This window comes from Peromyscus maniculatus, chromosome 7, assembly GCF_049852395.1.
Source record: "Peromyscus maniculatus bairdii isolate BWxNUB_F1_BW_parent chromosome 7, HU_Pman_BW_mat_3.1, whole genome shotgun sequence".
In the NCBI taxonomy this organism is placed as follows: domain Eukaryota; kingdom Metazoa; phylum Chordata; class Mammalia; order Rodentia; family Cricetidae; genus Peromyscus; species Peromyscus maniculatus.
Genome location: NC_134858.1, coordinates 5,446,708 through 5,468,849, shown reverse-complemented (window position 1 = coordinate 5,468,849; position 22,142 = coordinate 5,446,708). Strand labels below are relative to the sequence as shown.

The following is a 22,142-nucleotide window of genomic DNA, read 5'->3' as shown; positions in this document are numbered from 1 at the left end:
ACATAAATCCACACAGACATCTGCTGTTTTTATAAGGAAGAAAGAGATATACATTAGAAAACAGCATCTTTAGCAAATGGTGCTGGTCACACTGGATGGGCTGCATGTAGAAGAATCCAGATAGATCCTTCTTTATCACCCTGCACAAAACTCAACTCCAAATGGATCAAAGACCTCAACATTAAACCAGATGCACTGATGATAGAAGAAAAAGTGGGGAATAGCCTTGAACTCATTAGCACAGGAAAGGACTTTCTAAACTGTTTCTGTTAGCACAGAAACTAAGATCAAAAATTAATAAATGGAACCTTATGAAACTGAAAGGCTTCTGCATGGCAAAGGACACCATCATTTGGACAAAGTGGCAGCCTACAGAATGGGAAGAGATTTTTACCAATTACATATCTGATAGAGGGCTAATATCCAAAATATATAAAGAACTCAAGAAAACGGACATCAAGAAAGCAAATAATCTAATTAAAAAATATATAGCTCTAAACAAACAATTCTCAACAGAGGAGTCTCAAATGACTGAGAAACACTTAAAGAATGTCCAAACATCCTCAGTCATTAGGGAAATACAAATCAAAACTACTTTGAAATTTCATCTTACACCTTACAGGATCAATAAAACAAATGACCTTCATGCTGGTGAGGATGATGGGAATATAAACTTACACAGCCACTGTGGAAAAAGGTGTGATGGCTCCTCAGAAGGATGGCAATTAATCTACCACTAGATCCAGCTATACCATTCTTGGACATATGCCCAATGGCCACTTCATCCACAGAGACACTTGCTCAACCATGTTCATTGCTGCTCTACTAATAGTAGCTAGAAATTGGAAACAACCTAGATGACCCTTAACAGATATATAGATCAAGTAAATGTGGTACATTTGCATTATAGAATATTGTTCAGTTGTTAGAAAGGAATGAAATTCACAGGTACATGGAGAGTACTAGAAAAAAAATCATGCTGAGTGAGGTATCCCAGATCCAGAAAGACAAATGTGTGTTTAGTGATATATTATGTACGCTAATAAAATTTGCCTGAAGATCAGAGAACAGAACAAGCCCCTAGATTAAACATAGATGTCAGGCAGTGGTGGCACACATCTTTAATCCTAGCACTCAGAAGACACAGATCCAACTGGATCTCTGTGAGTTCAAAGCCACCCTGGACCACATGAGATTGACTCAGTCGAGGAGACAAAACAGAGCCAGACAGTGGTGGCACACACCTTTAATCCCAATGCCTGGAAGTCACACATCGTTAATCCCAGCACTAGGAAGGAGGTGATGGCTGGGCAGAGAAAGGTACATAAGGCGTGAGGAGACAGGAACTAGAAGCCTTTTCAGGTTGAGGAGTCCTAGGGGTAAGATGTGGCAGTGGCTTGTTCCTTTGTCTCTCTGATCTTTCAGCATTTACCCCAATATCTGGCTCTGGGTTTTTTATCATAAGACTATTTAGCAATTCATGTTACGTATATGTATTCACTTATATGTGGAAATTAACTGTTAAGTCAATGACAACCCAACTACAATCCATAGTCCACAGAGGCTAGGTATAGAGTAAGGAACTTGGGGGTGGGGAAAACAGATAGATCTCCCTAGGAAATGGAAATAGAATGGATATCTATGAGTAGATGAGGGGGCTGGAATGGGAAGATCAAGAAGGGACAGGGGAAAGGAAAGGGAGGAAAGGGTGGGAATACAGGGAGAGACAAAAAATTAAGGACCATTTGAGGAGTAGTATAGAAATCTAACAACAGTAGAAGCCTCGTAAAGCATGTACATATATGAAGGTAATCTAATGATATCACCAAATAATGGAGAAGACAGAGCCCTAACTGCGCATCTCGTCACCAAGTGAACCTTCCAGTACTGGGATTGAGTTGTTGGCCAGTGGAGTCCCATGGGAACCCTCAAATATTCCCGCTGCTGCCAAGACAACAAGTTGCTCTCCACAAACTGACGGCAAAGCTCCATTGTCAAAGACAACACCTGCACAGTTTACTGAACATGGAGAAGTAACGTTGGTGCCAACAGAGAGCTTTCACCCCCAGATTCTAGCATCCTTGGTACAGGGCTATACTCTACAGACTACACGGAGAGACCTAAACACCAACCCAGCCACAAACCCTTAGAAGCACACTGGGGGCTGTACAAACACTCGGTCTGGAAAGGAATACCCTGGGCAAAGAGCTTCTGAAGCAGCCCTGGTAACTCTAAGAGACAGTTAGGTGGATGAACCAGTACTCTCTAAGAAAGTCTGGTAACTCTAAGAGACAGTTAGGTGGATGAATCAGTACTCTCTAAGAAATGTCTGGTAACTCTAACAGACAGTTAGGTGGATGAATCAGTACTCTCTAAGAAATGTCTGGTAACTCTAAGAGACAGTTAGGTGGATGAATCAGTACTCTCTAAGAAATGTCTGGTAACTCTAAGAGACAGGTGGATGAATCAGTACTCTCTAAGAAATTTCTAGGCTCCTGATCCCTGTTCTGTAAATGAAGATGAATTCCTAGATGGTCTCTACCTACAGAGTTAAAGCAAACCTGGTTGAAGAAATTTGAAAAGCATATTTGAAGAAATTGTCTCACTAATTTCACTTTGTATTTATGCTCTCACACTTTGTAAGTGTATCTTATAGGAGGAGGCAACAGAATATGCTGCGGGCCGCAGAAATATATCATAAGAACTCAGCTGGTTATGGCAAAGTCACTACCTGGAAGGATCAGGGAATTCCTCCAGAGGAAGCCAAATCCCAAGGAGTTTTTGGTGTTACTTGGCTTGTTATATATCAGCTGTATTCTGTTATGAAAATCATGTGTGCCTTCATAGTTTTCCCAATTGACTTTTCCCTAAGAAGAGCTAACAGTGTGGACTGATCACTCTCTGGACATACACATTCCAGGCATTTTGAGAACAGCCTCAGGAAAGGCCTTCTCTGGAATCAGATATCTCCCCTAGCCACTTTCAAGGGCTAGGGGAGACATCACCCAGGTGGTCACCCAATTTCCGAGGATTAACAGTGATAACAGCCCACAGGCGAGTCTCCTGACTTAAGGTAAATTCCACAAGGAGACACCGCCCAAGTCAGGTAGATCATTATTGATAGCATCCAGCCAGGTCCATCACCGGATGGAGGAAAGTACCTTATCAGAGATACCTCTGTACTTTCTAAGAACAGACTTAAGCATCCAGGCCACCTGTTTGAAAAGGCCTGGTGGATGTGCTAATTAAGCTTAACTTCCTCCTTTCCCAAACCTTACCTCCAGTTCCAGATCTCCCTTTAGCTATCACCAGAGGCATCTAGCTGTACACCGGTTGCCTAGAGACTGAGCACACTTTCCCCCACCCTGCAGAAAAACGGCAGACAGCTTGGACAGATAGGAGCCACAGGAAAAAAGAAGACAGTTTTATTTTCTCCCATTGACCTAGCAACTTAATAGATTTTTAACATCTTTTACCAAACACATTTAAGACGCACGTAAGACCCCTCTTCTTAGATATTACCCATATTTAGCCTTTAGTTAATTCATTAGTCACTTCCCCTTTGGGTCACAAATGGTAATTAACAACTAGTGCCCTTCTTTGTAATTCTTATCAACCCTCCATTTGATCCTGATAGCGGACAATCACTGCCTGAGGAAGTTCAGGCTGAGTGTCCTGGGTGGAGGGGAGGATTGTGATTTTGGGGAGATATATAACTGTAAATAAAGCAGAGGACAGAAAAGAGAGAAGAGAATGGAAGAACGAGATGGGTAAGAACTTGAGAGGAACAAACTGAGATGGGGAAGAAGTAGATTGAAGGGCTACAGGAGAGTACTAGAGGAACGAGATGGAAGATGAGGAAGAGCCAGATGAGAGAGAAGGAGACGGGAGAGGAGGTGATATGGGAAGGAACAAGATGGATGAGAACCTAGAAGGGGCAGAACTAGATGAAGGAATTAAGATAGAACCTAGAGGGGACAGTAGATAAATATAGAGAGAAATCAGACAAGAAAGGAGCTAGACATAAGAACAGAACTGAAGCTGTGTATAAAGGATGTTATGCCAGAGGAATTAAAGCAAGTGGACTATGGAACTCGGTGTGCTGAGATTATATTTCCTGATAATAGTTCTCGCCGTTAGTAGTTCTCTCTCCTGAGCCCCTGGGATGTATAATATTGAGGCTGGTCCCTCTAATATTATACAAGAAGAATATAAATGATTTAAGATTTTATCATAGATGGAAGCTCTTCTAATTAAACAACTGTGCAGTTCTAAAAGCTAGCAGCTACTTGCCCAAGTCCCTTGGAAATTTTTAACTGACTGAACAAGGCACAGTTTTAGGATTTTACTAGTAAGTAATGTTCTGACAATTAAAAGAGTATTTGAAGTTTACAAATCAGTAATACTTATAGACAGACCACATCTAAATTGTCACAAACATAGAATAAGCATATACAGTTTAGTTCAATTGTATTAAGTTTTATTCTAGTAATATGACATATTTTTAAGTTATAATTTTAATTATAGTACAGGAAAGTAAGTCATATTAATAATTTAATCTATAGTGTTAACCATTTCCAGCTGGTATAAATTATTTTGTTTGCTATTACCAGCAATGTTTAAGACTATGTTGCCATCTGCTGGTAGATCTTCTAAGAATCTCATATAGTGTGATGTTTATTTTAAATTAAACTTTTTGCTACTAAGTTCAGTGATGCATCTTTCACTTTTTGTTTGTTTGTTTGTTTGGTTGGTTGGTTGGTTGGTTGGTGGTTGGTTGGTGGTTGGTTGGCTGGCTGGTTGGTTGGTTTTTTTAAACAGAGCCTCACACAGCCTAAGCAGGCCTCAAGGTCACTAAATTGCTGAAGATGATTCTGAATTCCTGATTCTCCTGCCTCTGTCTCCCCACTGCTGTGATTAGGGTGCTGCAAGCCACAGGAAAATGTAATGGAATTCAGCTACTATCACAAAAGCTACTACTTGGAAAAGTCATTTCTCCAAAGGTCAAGCCATGGCTTAAGTAGTCTTGGTGATATTTTAGCTTTTGTATATATATTAGCTGGTTCCTAAAATGATTTTCTTGTGTGCTTCCAAAGAACTCCTAACAGTGTATTTATCTAAAATGCCTATCAAGCATCCATGGCCAAATGAAACAACACCTGTCTCCTAGGTCAGGCAGATAGTTTTATTTCTTGTGCAATTTAGGGTAAGACCCTCCTTTCTAATATAACCTTACTAATAGACCCCTAACTTCTTACCTGACCACTTCTAGGAATGTAGACTGAGCACATAGATCCCCTTTTTGATTTACTAACCAGTCATTAGCACTCAGTTGACCTCCTCTTTTACCACTCCCATTTTGGGTTGTAAAAGAAAGCCTGACAGTCACTGCCTGAGGGAAATTCTTAACTGCCTTTATGACCCCATAGAATTCAAGCCTGGTGACTTTGTTAGGCCAAAGAATTGTTATTGCTTGGGTTTATAACTGGATTCCAGAGAGATTTAGGAGGGAGAGAATAAGGAGACAAAGAGGAGAAAAGAGAATGGAAGAACTAAATGAGTAAGAACTTGAGAGAACCAAACTGAGATGGGGAAAACTAGATTGAAGGGTGAGAAGAGAGGACTAGAGGAATGAGATGGAAGATGAGGAAGAGCCAGATGGGGAAGAACAAGATGAGGAAGAACAAGATAGAAAGGAGATGGGAGAGGAGCTAAGATGGGAAAGAGCTAGATGGATGAGAATGTAGATGGGGCAGAACTAAGATGAGAGAATTAAAATAGAACTTAGAGGGGACAGCAGATTAATGTAGGGAGAAACCAAGCAAGAAAGGAGCTAGACATGAGAGCAGAACTGAAGCAGTGCAGAGGAAAAACTGACACAGAAGAGTAAAGTGTATGGACTAAGGAGTTTCATGTACATAGATTCATTTCTTTTCATCAAAGATTAATTATCAGCTGGTTGTAGATTCTTCTGGACCCTGGAAGGGAACTATAGAGGGGCTGGACCCCCATAGTCCTTGATACCTGGCGCCTGAACAGCTCTCCTAAAAAAAAAAATGTCTTTTTCTTTCTCTTTCCTCTTTTTGGGTTGACTTTTAAGTTCTTGGTAATTTACAAAAATCTTGGCCAAGTCCAAGAACTTCACTTAACCCATTTCAAAAAAAAAATAGCCGGGCGTGGTGGCGCATGCCTTTAATCCCAGCACTTGGGAGGCAGAGGCAGGCGGATCTCTGTGAGTTCGAGGCCAGCCTGGGCTACCAAGTGAGCTCCAGGAAAGGCGCAAAGCTACACAGAGAAACCCTGTCTCGAAAAAACCAAAAAAAAAAAAAAAAAAAAAAAAAAAAAGCAGGTCCTGGTTAGGGGATGCCCTACTACAACCTGTATGGATTCCTCAGACCCCCGTTGGAATCCTACACATCTGCCCTCTTCCCTCTGAATCAACTGTCTGCTATCTGCATCTCAGCTCACTTGGGCCTGTGTCTCCCTCTTCCCCTCCCCTTGCCACTCCCAGTGGCTGTCTGGCTTGATACAGACTGGACAAACAGTGGCAGCTGCTAAAAAAAAAAATCCCCATTTTTTACTATGCTTCTTTCATGATACACCTTAAAGGATTTATCCAATTGTTACTCTCCTTGTATACTATATTTTTGAATACAAGTTCTTGTTTCTATATTAAAATAACTTCAGTACAAACTTAATATTTTTAAGGCTAAACCTGACTGGTATAAAAACTAAGTTCTAAGTTTATAAAAATAACTAAATTATAAATTGTTAACAAGTTTACCTTAATTAGAGATAATTAAGAAATAAAACTTACTGATTGATTGGCCAACCTGAACTGTCAACTGTTAAGGATAAGCTGTACTTAAGCTATAAGCTAGTAGAGATAATTATTAGGATACAAATTAAAACTTGATCATCTTATGAATGATCAAATTCTCTAATGTATATAAAATCATATTTATGTACATGCTAAGTATGCTAAATTTCATATAATTAATTCATTACTTAGCCCCCTAGCATTTAAAATGTTTAAGCTTTGGAAAAACCTGCCATACCCCTTATTGACAGGGTTTTGTCCAAACTATGCTTTGAGATCATTTAGATTATATCCCCATTTACCAGGCCTAAAAGATAATTTGCCTTACTATCCAATATCAAGTAAAAGATAGCTCACCTAACAGATTTCAAAATAACCTTTTACTGTTCCTTTATCAAAAGAAATTCACTTTACATTGGCTGCTCTCAGTAACCAACCACTCATTTCTCCTGATGAATTTAATACATAGATGCTTTTGGGTATAAAGTTTTTATAGGGATATAAAGGTTTAGATATAGAAAATGTTTAGAAAGGTTAAAAAATAACTTATGATATCAATTGCCATTTTTTGGAATAGAGAAATATAACATATGAACATTTAGATATGTTGTAAATGATACATGGATCTCAGTAAATAGCCTAGAGATACTGAGGATGTATGCTTAAGTTAGATCTATGAATAAAGTTTTTATTGAGGTCTGAGGTAGATATATCAGCTTTAAGAATGAACTTACATATGCCTTAATACAGGAGTCTATGGACCTCCCCAGAAGGGACACTGGGACTAATAATAGATCATAGCTCCTCTGCTGTACAAGGTATAAAAATTGTCCCAGAAAAGGTTGATGATTGATCCTGACTTTACTAAAGAAATTAGGATTATTGTACAACCCACCACAAAAACAATTCAGATTCATACAGGGCAGCACCTTAGGGAGCTGCCATTTTGTATTCTAGGGATATTGCTTTCTGGGTTCAGAAATTAAATATTCCAGACCAACTAAACACTATTGAATTGCTAGACATTAGCACAGATATTCCTTATACTTCAGGAAAAGATTGATCAAATAATTAAGACAACTATTACTCCTTCATCTCTTATAGGCCTAGGTCAACCTAATATTATTGCTAGCAGCTCAAAAATATTAAGGTGGTCAGATAGATAAAATTATGACATATTTTTCCCATATGTCATCCTCCATACCTAATAACATTATGGAGAAGAGACATGCTGTAACTAATGGATGTACCATTAATCTCTGCTGTGAGCTAATATCAGCTCAAAGGTATTAGATGGGTTTTTAACTTAAAAGAACTTGGGTAAACAAACCTAAGGCATAACTGAACCCATTATTCCAGAAATTATAAATGACAGATGTGGCCTAAGGTATCAAAATTTATCCTAGGGACCACTGTCCGCTGTTGACCCCATTAGTTGTAAATCTGATGCACAGATCTGGGTTAAGCAATGACCTTTAAATGCTGAGAGAATTGTAACTGCTACCTGTCTGGTGGAGAAAAAACTTAAATACTGGGCATATAAAGCCCCCCACCAGCCCTTAAATCACCCCAATATCTTTTTATTTAGGAAAATCAGGCTTATAGACTGTTATAAGACCTTAAGAAATTAAATGAAATTTATTAAAGCCAAGGGGAATCTCACAGCCTGGCTTGCTATCTTCCATGTCATCCCTAGGAATCAAGATAACAATTGTTGTAAATTTACAAGATTCCTTCTTTGCCACCTCCTCACCCTAAAGACTGTCAGCATTTCACTTTTAGCTTGCCTACTCACCCTGCCATGATGGAGGCCAAAGCTCCAAAGATTCATAATTTTGCTCTGACAAACTTTATCACTGTTATATTGCTAACATGTCTAAGATTTTGTCTATTAAGAAGGTTCTTAGAAGCTCTAGGAGATCACAATTTGCCAACGATCACAAGCCAAGAAGGACCAAGAGGAATGCAATCTGACTGCAGTTTATATTCCCACTTACAAATTTTCTTTTTCTTCTCTGGGGGTAGGGAGCCTTCCCTTTCCCTGGCCTAAAATCCACTTCTCTCCTCTACTAACCATGCATTTAATATTCCATAGGTACACCAAAGAGAAAAAGTTCCCTCTTTAAAACTACTCAACTCCATGTTCTACCATTAATACATATATTCTTTCTGGTAGAAATTCTAATCATTTGCTTATAATAAGTTTTGGTTTTACTCAATCACTGGGCAAGCTTCAGTAAAAACATTTCACTATTAGGATAAGAATTTGTACTGTATCAAGCTGATAATAGAAAAATAAATAAATTAAATTAAATTTAAAAAAAAAGTTACAGGTCTTCATCCTCTGGACCATAGACATGCTGTCTAGCTACAGGTCTGCATCCCACCCTCCAGCCCATGAGACAAGGAAGCCTGCTGCACATGTCTCACAGAGCCTGAAACAGTCTACACTTCCTGAGTTTCCACTGCATTCCAGGCCTCAAGACCCCCAGCTTCACCCCCATATCAGCAGGAAGTAACCATGAGAGATTTCTAAAGCCCCCTTTGTCATGTACCCCTTTTTCTGAACTGAATTCTCCAGCCCAGGGGCTAGACTGCCCTTAAAAATGCTCTATTATCAATTGTATAAGTTCTGCCCATGATCCTGAAATGTATGTACTATCAGATATTCTTCTCATGTACTTATGACATTGTTCTGTATGTAAGTCTTGTTATGTATACCCTGACACAGGTTATTACTGTTTTCTCATAGCTAGTGGTTTAATATTGCATTGATTACAAATTTAAATTAGGTAAGCTGCAGCTGCAGCCTTGGTCCCACAGGTGCTCAGACTATTATCTCAGGTAACTCTTTAACTATGCCTCCTTAAAATACAGGTTAACCAAATTAATACCACTAACCAAAGATTAATAGATAGAGTTAATGTTCCAAACTAACCATTTCTTTTTGACAAGTCACAATCATAGTATTCGGACACTTTTGACCATATTATGCCATACTAGCTAAGGATAGATTTTTTTTTATGTTACTCCTCTGCTCCCTTTTTGAGACAGAGATATTCTAACTATATATAACTATACCTATTAGATGGTTAAACTAATACTCAGCCTGCCATCTATAGAGACTATTGAAATATCAATATTAATTAACCATTACTTATCATTTTCTAGTCATCTCCAAATTTAAGTTTATCTATGTATTCACTGTCCTAGAAAGAATTAAACATTCTCCTTTTTTTACTAAATGAAAAAACTGGAATTAGAGGATTGCCCCACCACAGTGGGCAAAGATAGATTGATGTAGTCAGAAGTTTTCCTGTGTTCTGCCCAGTCCTGCAGCCACTCAGTCCCATATAAACACACAGAGGCTTGTATTAATTATAAACTGTATGGCCTGGGGCTCAGGCTTCTTGCTAACTAGCTCTTTCATCTTAAATCAAGCCATTTCTATTCATCTATGTGTTTCCATATGGCTGTGGCGTTACAGGTCTGCTGAAATCGTATTGGTCCTTAGGTGGTGGGCTGGCATCTCCTCATGTTTGTTGCCTTTCTCTTTCCTGTATCTCTGCTTGATTTCCTGCCTGCCTCTTAACTGCCTTGCCATAGGCCAAAGCAGCTTATTTATTAACCTATGGGAAAACATATATCCACAGCGTACAGAAAGACATCCTACAGCAGACTGATAAATTTATTGATAGGTTATTTGATTTTTATAGGAGTGAGGATTGAATCAAAGACCTCCCCACATACTAGACAAGTACTCTCCTACTGAGTGCTTTCTAGTTCATCATATTTCAGATTAAAAATTTTAAACTCATAAAACAAAAACATCTAGCCATTGTATAATTCTACAACAGAGTGAAAGCATGTGACAAAATGGACTTTGAGAAAATGCCTGTACTATGATTCTGTAAGGAAGCTCCACGAGGGGATAGAGGTTATTCTTTTGTGAAGTCATTGAAGACTAAGGCAGGCAAACTCAGCTTTGGAGAGTCTCACAGCTACAGCACTCACATAAAAACAACTGGTTTAAACTAGAAAAAAAAGGAGGCAGACACAAAAATTAATTTTATATATGTATGTACATAAATGTTCAGTTTTACGTGGGGACCTGCCCCACCAGGAACTTAGGTCACGTGTGAAGAGGTGGCCTGGAACCGAGGAAAGGCTAGTGTGTGCCACTCGCCCATTCCCCAGCCTCCCTCTTACCCCGCAGACAATCAGATGCAGCGGGGAGTCAAGTCAAGCAAGAACTCAGTTATTGATAGGCAGTAAGCTTATTTTATACCAGAAAACCTCAGAACCCTAGGAGGGGTGAAGGAACCAACCAATCATTTTAAAGAGCACCCTATTTACAAGTTGTTTATGTCCTGACACTATCTCTTGTTTTTAGTATCTTATCTTAGCATAAATAACTTGAGCTAACTTTCTTTCTCACCATTTGTATCCACTCTCTGCATAAACACCTTAAAGCTTAAGCTCTATTTATATGAATTTCTCTCAGCACCCTCTTTGCAGCCCATGTATGCCCCACAGTTTTATGCATATATATGTACATAGAAGAAATATTAGGAAGGAAGTTAGTTGCTTATATTTATAAAAATGTGGTACTCTACCCCTCTGAGGGTAGTTAGGATCCCATGCCTAAGAAACAGAACTCAATACATGTCCTAACTTCCAAACATGGGGAATCTCCCCAGATGGCTGACAAGATGCTTCTAGCATGAGGGTCAACACAGCTGCACTATGCCAGACTGCGCCACCTGCTGTGGCTCCAGTGAAATGCTGTCAGCTACTTACTAACCTTAGGACTGAACATGAACATGCTGGTGACGATGCCCGGTTTTTAGATATATGTTCAAAAAACAAATGCACAAATGTTGGTTGATACAAAATTTACAGGTAATTAACATGAATTTAATACAGACAAAACCTCAATAGGCAGTGAGCTAAGAAATGTTTTCATAAACTATGGTTTTCTTTTTTAATGTTTTTATTTATTATTGCTGTGAGTTGTATGATGTGTGTGTGCACATGTGCACATGTCACAGGGTGCACGTGTAGGTCAGAGGACAACTTTCAGGAATCAGTTCTCTTCTTCTACTTTGTTTTTGAGGCAAGGACTCTCTTCTTATTCCTGCTGGGCTGTTTGTGCACTCCAGGCTAGTTGCCCCATGAGCATCTAGGTTAGCCATTTGTGGTCCCAGTGCTGGGAAGACAGAGATTGGCCTGGTGCCAGATCCCTGGTGCTTGATTTCTAGCCAGCCTAGCTTAATTGGGCAACATTGGACAAATGAGAGAGCCTGTCTCAAAAAAACAAGATAAATGATATCTACAACCAACAGGCAGCTGAAAATGCCCTCTCTTCCACACACATATACACATGCATACATGTGCACACATACCTACACAAGCAAACATTCAGACCCATGGAAACAAATACACAGAAATGAATCAAATCCAAGAAATAAGAAAGTGAAGGTACCCTGAATCTAGTATGATTGCTTTTACTTTAAAAAAAAAAATTGAAGCGTGACACATTTATAAATCCACCACAGAGTGGCAGTAGAGGAAAATCTGGGCTTACATTTAAAAAGTGAAAATTCATCCAACAAAACAATAGCAGGAAACTTTAATTGCTGTTTAAAGTTTAAATATGAAGTGGGTGTGAGAGATTAGGCCAGAAAACATCAGACTGTGAATCCAGCATGGACCAAATCTTGATGCAAGTTCTATTTGGTGATGGGTGTACTTACATTATGGATTCAAAAGTAAAAGCCCAAGCAGCTGAGGTCACTTTCCTGGATCTTGTAGAGTCTTGATACAAAGAACTTCCTTGTCAACAAAGTATCTTACAAGACAGAAATAATGGGAGTGGTTTGTCCCACTGGAATCAGACAGTGATATCAGGTGACTTCTACCTTCAGCTATACACTATTAGAAGACAGATGATGTATGCCTTCCTCGTCGTGACAGAAGAGACACACATCTGGGAAGTACAACAGGGGAGGTTCTCTGAAGATCAGAATGCTGGTGGAAGGTGTGGAAGTCAAATGACCTCCCTCTCACAAGACTTTAACTGCCCTGTGGCTCACATGCTTCTGTACTCTGCTCTCCATTATGAAATTATGACCTTTGTCTCTGCTATTATTATTGGAACATGAGATACCTAAGATCACAGTAGTTGAACCATATAGTACTGTGTGACTTGTCTCTATTACAAGCATTCCATAATGGAAAAGTACTGAGATGTTCAAGGCTAAATTGTCGTTGGAGAACGAGAGCTGACCCAACCCTTCAGGGATTGTTAGATAGTGAGAAGATGAGGCTCCTTCACCAGTCCCTCTGTGTTTCATTGGAATAGTCCTAAGTGATTGACAGAATCTGCACAATAGGACCTGCAGAGTAAAGGCTAATGTAGAAACAAAATAAATAAATATGCCATTAGCTTTCTGACTCTGTTAAAATTCATCTACATCAGTACTACATCTCTAAAACCTTGAGGGAATTTCATTTAAGGATTCACAGCACATCCCAGTAAATGTTCTCATTTAGCCACAGGATGAGAAGACATAAGTGTTTAAGCTCACACAAGTGGCAAGACCCCCTTTTTACCTTGTATATGAAAGCCTAACAGCAAGCCAGTCTATGTCTGAGGGCTTCCTCTGGGCACCAGGCTCACTTGGCACAATGAGAAGAGGTTTACTACACCATGGAGCAGACATCAGCCAAAGCCTCATGGAAGCCTTTGGTTGGAGATGCTCTGAGGTGGTCATTTCCCGGAGGAATGGAGACACAGCTGTCCACAGAGCAGCGCCCCCTGTCTTCTCCTCCTTCTGTTATGCCTCCTTTGCTTCTCCTCCTGTTACCTGCCTCCATGTTCCTTTATCAATGCTTCCCAGCATTCTTTTCCAAATAACCACTTGTAACCAAATCATGTCTCTTCCTAGCTTTAAAAAAATTCTATCAGGTGGAAACTATGAGTTGTAAGCCAGTTGCTTTGCAATCAGAGAAAAGATTCAGAAATAAAATCTTAAATTTAACTCTTGGAACCAATTCATTACAGAAATGTTATAATAATGACATCAAGGCAACAGTGTGAAAAGACAGCCTTAGCTCTTCTTCCAACAGTTTATTAGAAAGAATGTAGACATTTAAAAACATTCCCACTGTCATGAATGTAAATTGAGGTTTTCCAGCCAAGGCATAAGGTGAAATCAAAACACGAGATAAAAATCCGATAGTGTATTAACATTTTCCACTCATACTGACAGTGCAAATACAGATCTGGTCTAACGTGCACAGACTCTCAAGCAACAATGTACAGCTTTCTTCGTCCTCCATGCTAAGAGATGTAAGAGCTTAAGAGCCAAACAATACCAAATGTATAGGCTTCAAGAACCATCTAAGTTAGGGCATTCACTGGTTTTAGCTAAAATACACCTCACCACTGACAAGTGATCACACACAATAATGTAAAGTACATTTTTTGAAAAATAAACTTTAGTGGAATAATTCTGAAAGGTACACTGGAAAAATGGCAGGATGTCAGGTTAAGATGTCAGCCAATTTATCTCAGCCCCTTCAAGTCCACGGTCTAGCATCTAAAACTCGTTCTCTTCCCTAAGCCGAGAGCTTCCTAACACGTAAGTAACTGTCACAGAAAGAAGACCTAGGTAAAGTGTGTTTATTCATCAGAGATGCTGTGTCAGTTGCCTAGGATCTCAACTGCTTCCTGGAATCCTGGGAAATGTTCATGCATAAGGATATTGCCTTAGCTGACTTACATTGCCCCATACAATGATACATTATCAACCCTCAGTGAAGCCTTAAAAAAAAAACAGGTTTAAAAATGGGTTAAAGGAGGCAAATACACCACCTGCCTTTAGAGTTGCCGACTCGGGAATTTTCTCAATTATTAAATCTTACAGAAGTTATTTCACTTCCACAAAATCCAGGCAATGACAACATTCCTTACTCCAGATCTGGCATTTTTTTTTTTCATCATCACTGTCTTGTGAATCATCATCTGCTCCATCTACTTCTGGTAAATCTACATCCCCATCACCACCCATGTGATCCATCATCTCAGAGAAACAGTCAAAATTGTCTTCATCTGAATCATCCTCCCAGTCTTTCCCATGGGTGAAGTCCATGCTTAGCCAGTTAAGCTGTGTACTCTCCTTTGTTAACCAGGCCACGACTGGCCAGATTCTCCTTTCCACAAACAACATAAAATTAACCTGTCCATTCTTTTTCTTTGTTAAAGTGACTTCACTTCTGTTAAGTCACAGTATTCTTTTTTTTTAAGATTTATGTATTTATTATATATACAGAAGAGGGCGCCAGATCTCATTACAGATGGTTGTGAGCCAACATGTGGTTGCTGGGAATTGAACTCAGGACCTCTGGAAGAGCAGTCAGTGCTCTTAACCTCTGAGCCATCTCTCCATCCCTAATCTGTCCATTCTTTTATGCTTGGAATCATTTGGATCAATACAGTGAAAAAGGTCAATTTTATTTAAATGTCTAAAATTATCACTTCCTCCAAAACAACTGAAAGTAAGTTTGGATTTTTCAAAATTTGCATTAATATCTGTAGTGGGTAGCTGGTCTAGCTATGACCTTGAAGCACCACCTTGAGAGAGGCAGCAGGTGACTGCTACACCTGCCTATGACCTTCAAGTACATACCCCTGGGCATGGCCATTCAGGACTCTTAAGACCTGGGATGCATGTATGATGCTCTCTTGGCTCCCTCATGGTTTGGATGCTGAGACTGACCAGGCAGAGCTTGGACCAGGCAGAAGATCAGCGTGGGACATAGCTCGGCTTTCCCAGACACTACGATATATCTCCCGTGCTATAGTGAGTTACACCCTAATAAATTCCTTTGTTCATTAAATAGACTCCATTCATTTCTCATTCTACCTGGTACTCCTAGATGGGAGCATGGGTGAGCCATCTGCAGCCCTTTACCCACACAGATAGCTTCCATGGATGCCGCCCACAGACTCGGTGAGCAGTTCCTACAAACTCGGTGAGCAGTCCTCACAGACTCGGTGAGCAGTCCTCACAGACTCGGTGAGCAGTCCTCACAGACTCGGTGAGCAGTCCTCACAGACTGGTGAGCAGTCCTCACAGACTCGGTGAGCAGTCCCCACAGACACGGTGAGCAGTCCCCACAATCTGCAGGGAACTAGCAGTAGCTCAGATCTCTGCTTTCAAACCGCGCGCCCCCACCAGTCCCGGAAACACCACTGAGTACCCAGAATAGCACCCAGAGTAGCCAGTTTATGCTGCTGCATCCTTTAATACTGTTTATCCTTTAATACTGCTTATGCCTAGTGCTGCAGCTAGGGAGAATGCATGCTAGGAAGAGTGCATGCGAGTGTGAGAGTGAGCTAGCACACCTCCGTGGCAACCCTACCCCCTCGGGGGTGCCTCCAGTCTTCGTTGCTGCCCCCGCAGCCTATTTGCCCGCTGTACAGCCTTCCCCACTGGGCAGCCTTCACCGCCACACCTTAGGTGCCCACCCACCCCCACTGAGTCCAGCCCGTGTTGCTGCCCATGTCTGCTTCCCCCCAAGTCTGCATCCCCCATTCCATATGCACATAGCTGGCTCCATAGCATCTCCACCAACAGGCAGCTACTTATTAAACTTGTTCAGTAGCTGTTTAAGCCCAATACAAGTCAAGGTCTTCAGAAAACGCTTCAGGACCTGCTTTAGCGTTATACCTACAACCAAAAACCACCATGAGAACTGGGACACCAGCTCTCAAGGATTTCATCTAAGGTAAATTTACTCAATAAATTTGCACCTTAAGCTGATTAATAAATAAAAAAAATTAATAAAATTTTTCTGTATAAGTTTTGAATATTTCTCAAAAAATGACAGACAATATCATATATCAGGAATTTAAAGACATTTTTGTTTGCACTATGAATGAAATTTTACAGAACATATATAGTCTTCCTGGGATGTATACAATGTTCACTATAATAGCAATTAGCATAGTGATTCACATCATATCATTGAAAATTGCCTTAATAACAGCAAAAATGAAACATTAATGAGACAGATACAGGCTTTACAAAGTAGTAATGAAGACTTAAATAGAAGGATTCTTTCTATGGAAACTGCTAATTCACCACAAGAACATCAGGCTTTGCAGAGTAATAGTGAGGATTTTGAAAAATGGGTTCTTTCTTTGGAATCTGCTAACTTACCACAAGAAATTCAGTTCATTAATAATAAGTGGACAGCCAGATTTAATTCTATTGAAAATAAATATGAATATTTGATGGATGAAGCAATAACTCTTCAGAGCAATATTAATGCAATTCAGATAATTTATAAGGAGGAAAGATCATCACTAATTGATAGAATAAAGTCTATGAAATTATATGTTTCAGATGAACACATAAAATTGTATGATTCTATGAAATCTCTAGAATCCTTTACAATGGAGGAAGTTCAAATGCTGCAAAAGATGGTAATTAATCAATTTCAAGCTCTGGGAGAGTCTCTCAGTAAAGATAACAAAGAAACTAATAAGCAGAAGGGCAAAGCCATACAAGTCGTAATGTCTCCAGGTGGCTCTTATAAAATGGCTTATTCTGTCACCATCTGAGAGAAGCCAGCAGATGATAAACATCCTGAGTCATACATGCAATACTTCTGGCAACCTATTTATATGAGAGATTTAAAAAAAAAACATTAAGAAAGCAGTGGTCAGCTATGGTATACATTCAACATATGTAAAACAGATGTTAAATACATGATCCTCTACAAATAGAATAATACCAGATGACTGAAATCAGTTAATCTCAGCTGTCTTAGAATACATCCAGCAGTTACAATTGAAAAGTTGGTTGAGAGAAGAGACTAAAATCCTTGAACAACAAAGTAAGACCAGAGGTTTGGAGATCTCTCAAGATCAAATTCTTGGTGAGGGCTGTTTTGCTGATATAAATGTACAAGCTACCTTTGATGAGCATATATTATCCCTATGCCATACAGCAGCTTTAAGTGCTTGGGAGGAAATTCCAGAATCAGGAAAACCAGCTGAGCTATATATGAAGGTTTTCCAAGGACCAAAAGAACCATTTACTAATTTTTTATAAGAACTGGCCAAAGCTATAAACAAGGCAGTATCAGACAAGGATTAAGACAAGTATTAACTCAATCTTTGGCTTTTAATAATGCTAATACAGAATGCAAAAGAATACATACACCTTTAAAGACAATATAAGCACCTTTGAAGGAATGGATTCAATATACAAATGGTGTTGAGTCTCTTAACTATGGCAATGAGGCTTGGATAGGAGAATCAATTTCCAAAGGTGGAAGGAGGCCTCAAGGTACCAAATGTTTTAACTGTGGTACACCAGGTCATATAAGAAAAATTGTACAAAGGTTGCTCCTAAAATGAATGCTTCTTCTATAAATAACCCAAACAGGAGACCCCAACCATTTGGATTATGCAGAAGATGTCACAAAGGTCAACATTGGACCAATAAATGCAGATCAACAATAGACATACAAAGCAACCCTTTACCAGCAGGAAACAACTTAGGGGGCCTCTCACAGGCCCCCAAATTGAACAGGGTCCAAACATTACCAGCCACTGTGGAAGAAATTCCTCCCCAGGACAATTAAATAACTCAGTGTCTAATGTAAAGAATACTGCACTGGATGATAGAACAGTTCTGATAGATGAATCAAAAATTCCAAAAAAACACTATAAAACAAATATTTTGGCAGACTTCCATAAGTGAACAAAGACCAAAGCTTAGAGTATGAATTAATGGCATTATTCTGGAAGGCCTGGTAGAAACAGGTGTGGATGTGACAATAATTACACCAAATCATGGCATCAGAATTGGCCTCTTCAAAAGGTAGATGTCCAATTTCTAGGAATTAGAACCCTATCTCAGGTAAAACACAGTTTGAGATTGGTTGAATGCACAGGGCCAGAAGGACAGAGAGGAAGGCTGAGGCCATAGGTGGCAAATGTAGTGGTGAATCTTTGGGGCTGAGATCTGTTACAACAGTGGAATACCCAGATTGAAATTCCTCCAATCTCAGAAGTAGAATACAGACCAATGCATGTTCCTAGGAATAATATCATAGCATGCTATAAAAAACAGCCACCAACCATTCAGGCTGTACATAAACAAAGCACAACTGCTGTTGAACTCTCAGAAGTACCAAGGGCCCTACCTTTAAAATGGCTAACTGATAAACTGCTCTGGGTTGGACAATGACCTATGACACAAGAGAAATTACAAGCATTAGAACAGCTGGTTCAGGAGCAGTTAAATGCTCAACACATTGAAGAATATACCAACCCTTGGAATTCTCCTGAATTTGTTATTAAAAAGAAATCTGGTAAATGAAGAATGCTGACAGATCTGAGAGCCATTAATAAAGTAATTCAGCCTAAGAGCTCCTTACAGAATGGGATGCTCTTGCCCTCTCTGTTACCCAAAGAATGGCATATTATAGTTATTGACTTAAAAGACTGTTTCTTTATCATAGCTCTACAAGAAAAGAACAGAGAAAAATTTGCCTTCACAGTACCTACTTATAATAATTCCCAGCCAGTCAAGAGATATCAATGGAAGGTCCTCCCACAGGGAATGTTAAATGGCCCTACCCTGCACAGACCATTGGAAATAATTCTGAGAAATTTTCCACAGTCTATAATTTATCATTATATGGGTAAATCTTATTAACTGATGCAAAGTTAGGTTCCTTAGAAAGCATGTTAAAAGAAGTAAAGCAAGTTTTGCCTCACTGGGGACTACAAATTGCTTCTGAAAAGATACAAAAAGGAGATTCTATTAATTGCTTAGGATATAAGATAGATCTCCAAAATCTTAGACACCAAAAGGTATAACCCAGGAGAGATCAATTGCAGACTTTTAATGATTTTGAAAAAAATATGTTAGGAAGCATTTTCAACTTACAGGTGTGATCATTGGAATATCTAAAGATGAACTAGTAAATTTGGCTAATATCTTAAAAGGGGACAAGGAATTAAATAGTCCAAGAGAATTATCAGCTGAAGCTGAGAAGTAATTTGATCTGGTAGAAAAAAAATATGAGAAGCACATGTGGATCATGTGAATCCAGAACTTAACTGCATTCTGGTCACACTCCCCTCCATACACTCCTCCACAGGTATTTTGATGCAGAGGGAAGATATTATATTGGAATGGATATTTCTACCATGTAAACTGAGTAAGAAGTAAATGACTTATGTAGAAAAGATCTCTCTGATTTGATACTAAAAGGAAAATTAAGACTTCATCAGTTGACAGGAATGGACCCAGCAGAAATTGTAGTACCTTTAACTAATGAGGAAATTTCATCTTTATGGAAATATAATTAATACTGGCAAAGAGCCTGCAGTAACTTTTTGGGAGAGATTAACAATTGTTATCCCAAATGCAAGAGAATAGAATTCATAAAAAAGAACTGAATGGGTCCTTCCTCACACTGTATGGCAAAAGCCAATCTCTGGAGTCCCCACATTCTATACTGAAGCAAATAAATCAGGAACAGTAGGATATAAATCAGGAAACTTAAGTAAAGTGGGTCAAATCCCCTACTATTTTGTACAAAAGACAGAACTGTATGCCATTCTTATGGTTCTAATGGACTTCACAGAACCCTTCAATATAGTCACTGACTCTCAATATGCAGAGAGAGTTGTTTTACATACTGAAACTGCTGAATTTATTCCTGATAATACAGAAGTAACTTCACTATTTATACAATTACAGGAAATCATCAGAAGTAGAGAACATCATATATATACATATAACACATCAGGTTCTCTAGCACAAGATAATGATGAGATTGATCAATTATTAATAGGTAATGTGCTAGAAGCCTCAGAATTTCATCAGAAACACTATGTGAATAGCAAAGGTTTTGAAAAGGGACTTTTCCATCACTTCACAACAGCCAAGGAAATTGTAAAAAAAAAAAAAAATGTCCTACTTGTTCCTTCTATAAACAAATTCCATTATCTGCAGGAAGAAATCCTAAAGGTATACAGGGAAATAAAATTTGGCAGATGGATGTGTTTCATTTTGCAGAATTTGGAAGATTAAAATAACCATACCATTGACACCTACTCAGTATTTCAATGGGCAACTCTTATGAATTCTGAATAGGCTGATTCTGTGATTGCACACCTATTAGAAGTTATGGACATCATGGTAATACCTGTACAAATTAAGACTGACAATGCTCCAGCATATGTCTCAAATAAAATGAGACAATTTTTTTGCATATTACAATATAAAGCATATTACAGGAATACTACAATCCCACAGGCCAAGTAGTCATAGAAAGATCTAATTTAAATTTAAAGGATATGCTAAATAAACAGAAAGAGGTAACAATGACCCCTAGAAATAGATTGCATAATGCTTTAGTAACCTTGAATTTTCTCAATGCTGAAGAGAAACGAACAGCTGCAGAGAGACATTGGACAACAGAAAAAATTCCTGAGCTAAACCAACCTGTTTACTTCAAAGATGTGTTGACCTCAGAATGGAAACCAGGATAACAAAACTATTTTGGGGAAGGGGTTTTGCTTTGTTTCTGCAGGACAAGAAAAGCCATGGATACCAACAAAATGAAGTCCACACTAAGCCAATTAAGCTTTACCCTCTCCTTTGTTAACCTAGGCCACGATTGGCCAGATTCTCCTGTCCAAAAACAACATAAAATTGATGTGCCTATTATTTTATGCTTGGAATCATTTGGATCAATACAATGAAAAAGATCAATTTCATTTAAATGCTTAAAATGATCACTTCCTCCAAGACAACTGAAAATAAGTTTGGATTTTTCAAAATTTACATTAACATCTTTAACTGTCTTCAACACAAAATTCAGTGACTACATGGTCCCTTCTATTGTACCACTTTGCAGAAGCAGGCTGCATGGTAAATGGGGCAGGGGGCAGGTAAGTGGGTCTCACTGGCAGCAGCATGTGAGTCAACTCCTCTCCAACATCTTCTGCCCAGTTGAGGCCTCTTCTTGCTGCCCTAAGGCAACAGCAGCCATGGGCTCAACCTGGATGCCCAGAATGCACTGCGTGGAAAGCAGCTCCCTCAGTTCAGAAGAGGAAAGTGGAGGAGAAGGAGCATGAGGACAGAGAATTAGCATGTGTGAGTGCAAGGGGTCGTTAGCAGCCCTCTCTCTTGAGCTCGTCTTCTGAACTTGGAGTCACAGCATACTATATAACTTCCAACAATAGTCCAGGTACTGATACCATTATCTCTTGGGCTACTGTTGT

General features: G+C 39.2%; 1 pseudogene; it reads right to left on the bottom strand.

Annotated features, from left to right (window-relative positions):
* Window positions 1–14,774: 14,774 nt before the first annotated feature.
* On the bottom strand, window positions 14,775–21,788 carry LOC102909935 (prostaglandin E synthase 3-like; annotated as a pseudogene).
* Window positions 21,789–22,142: the final 354 nt, after the last annotated feature.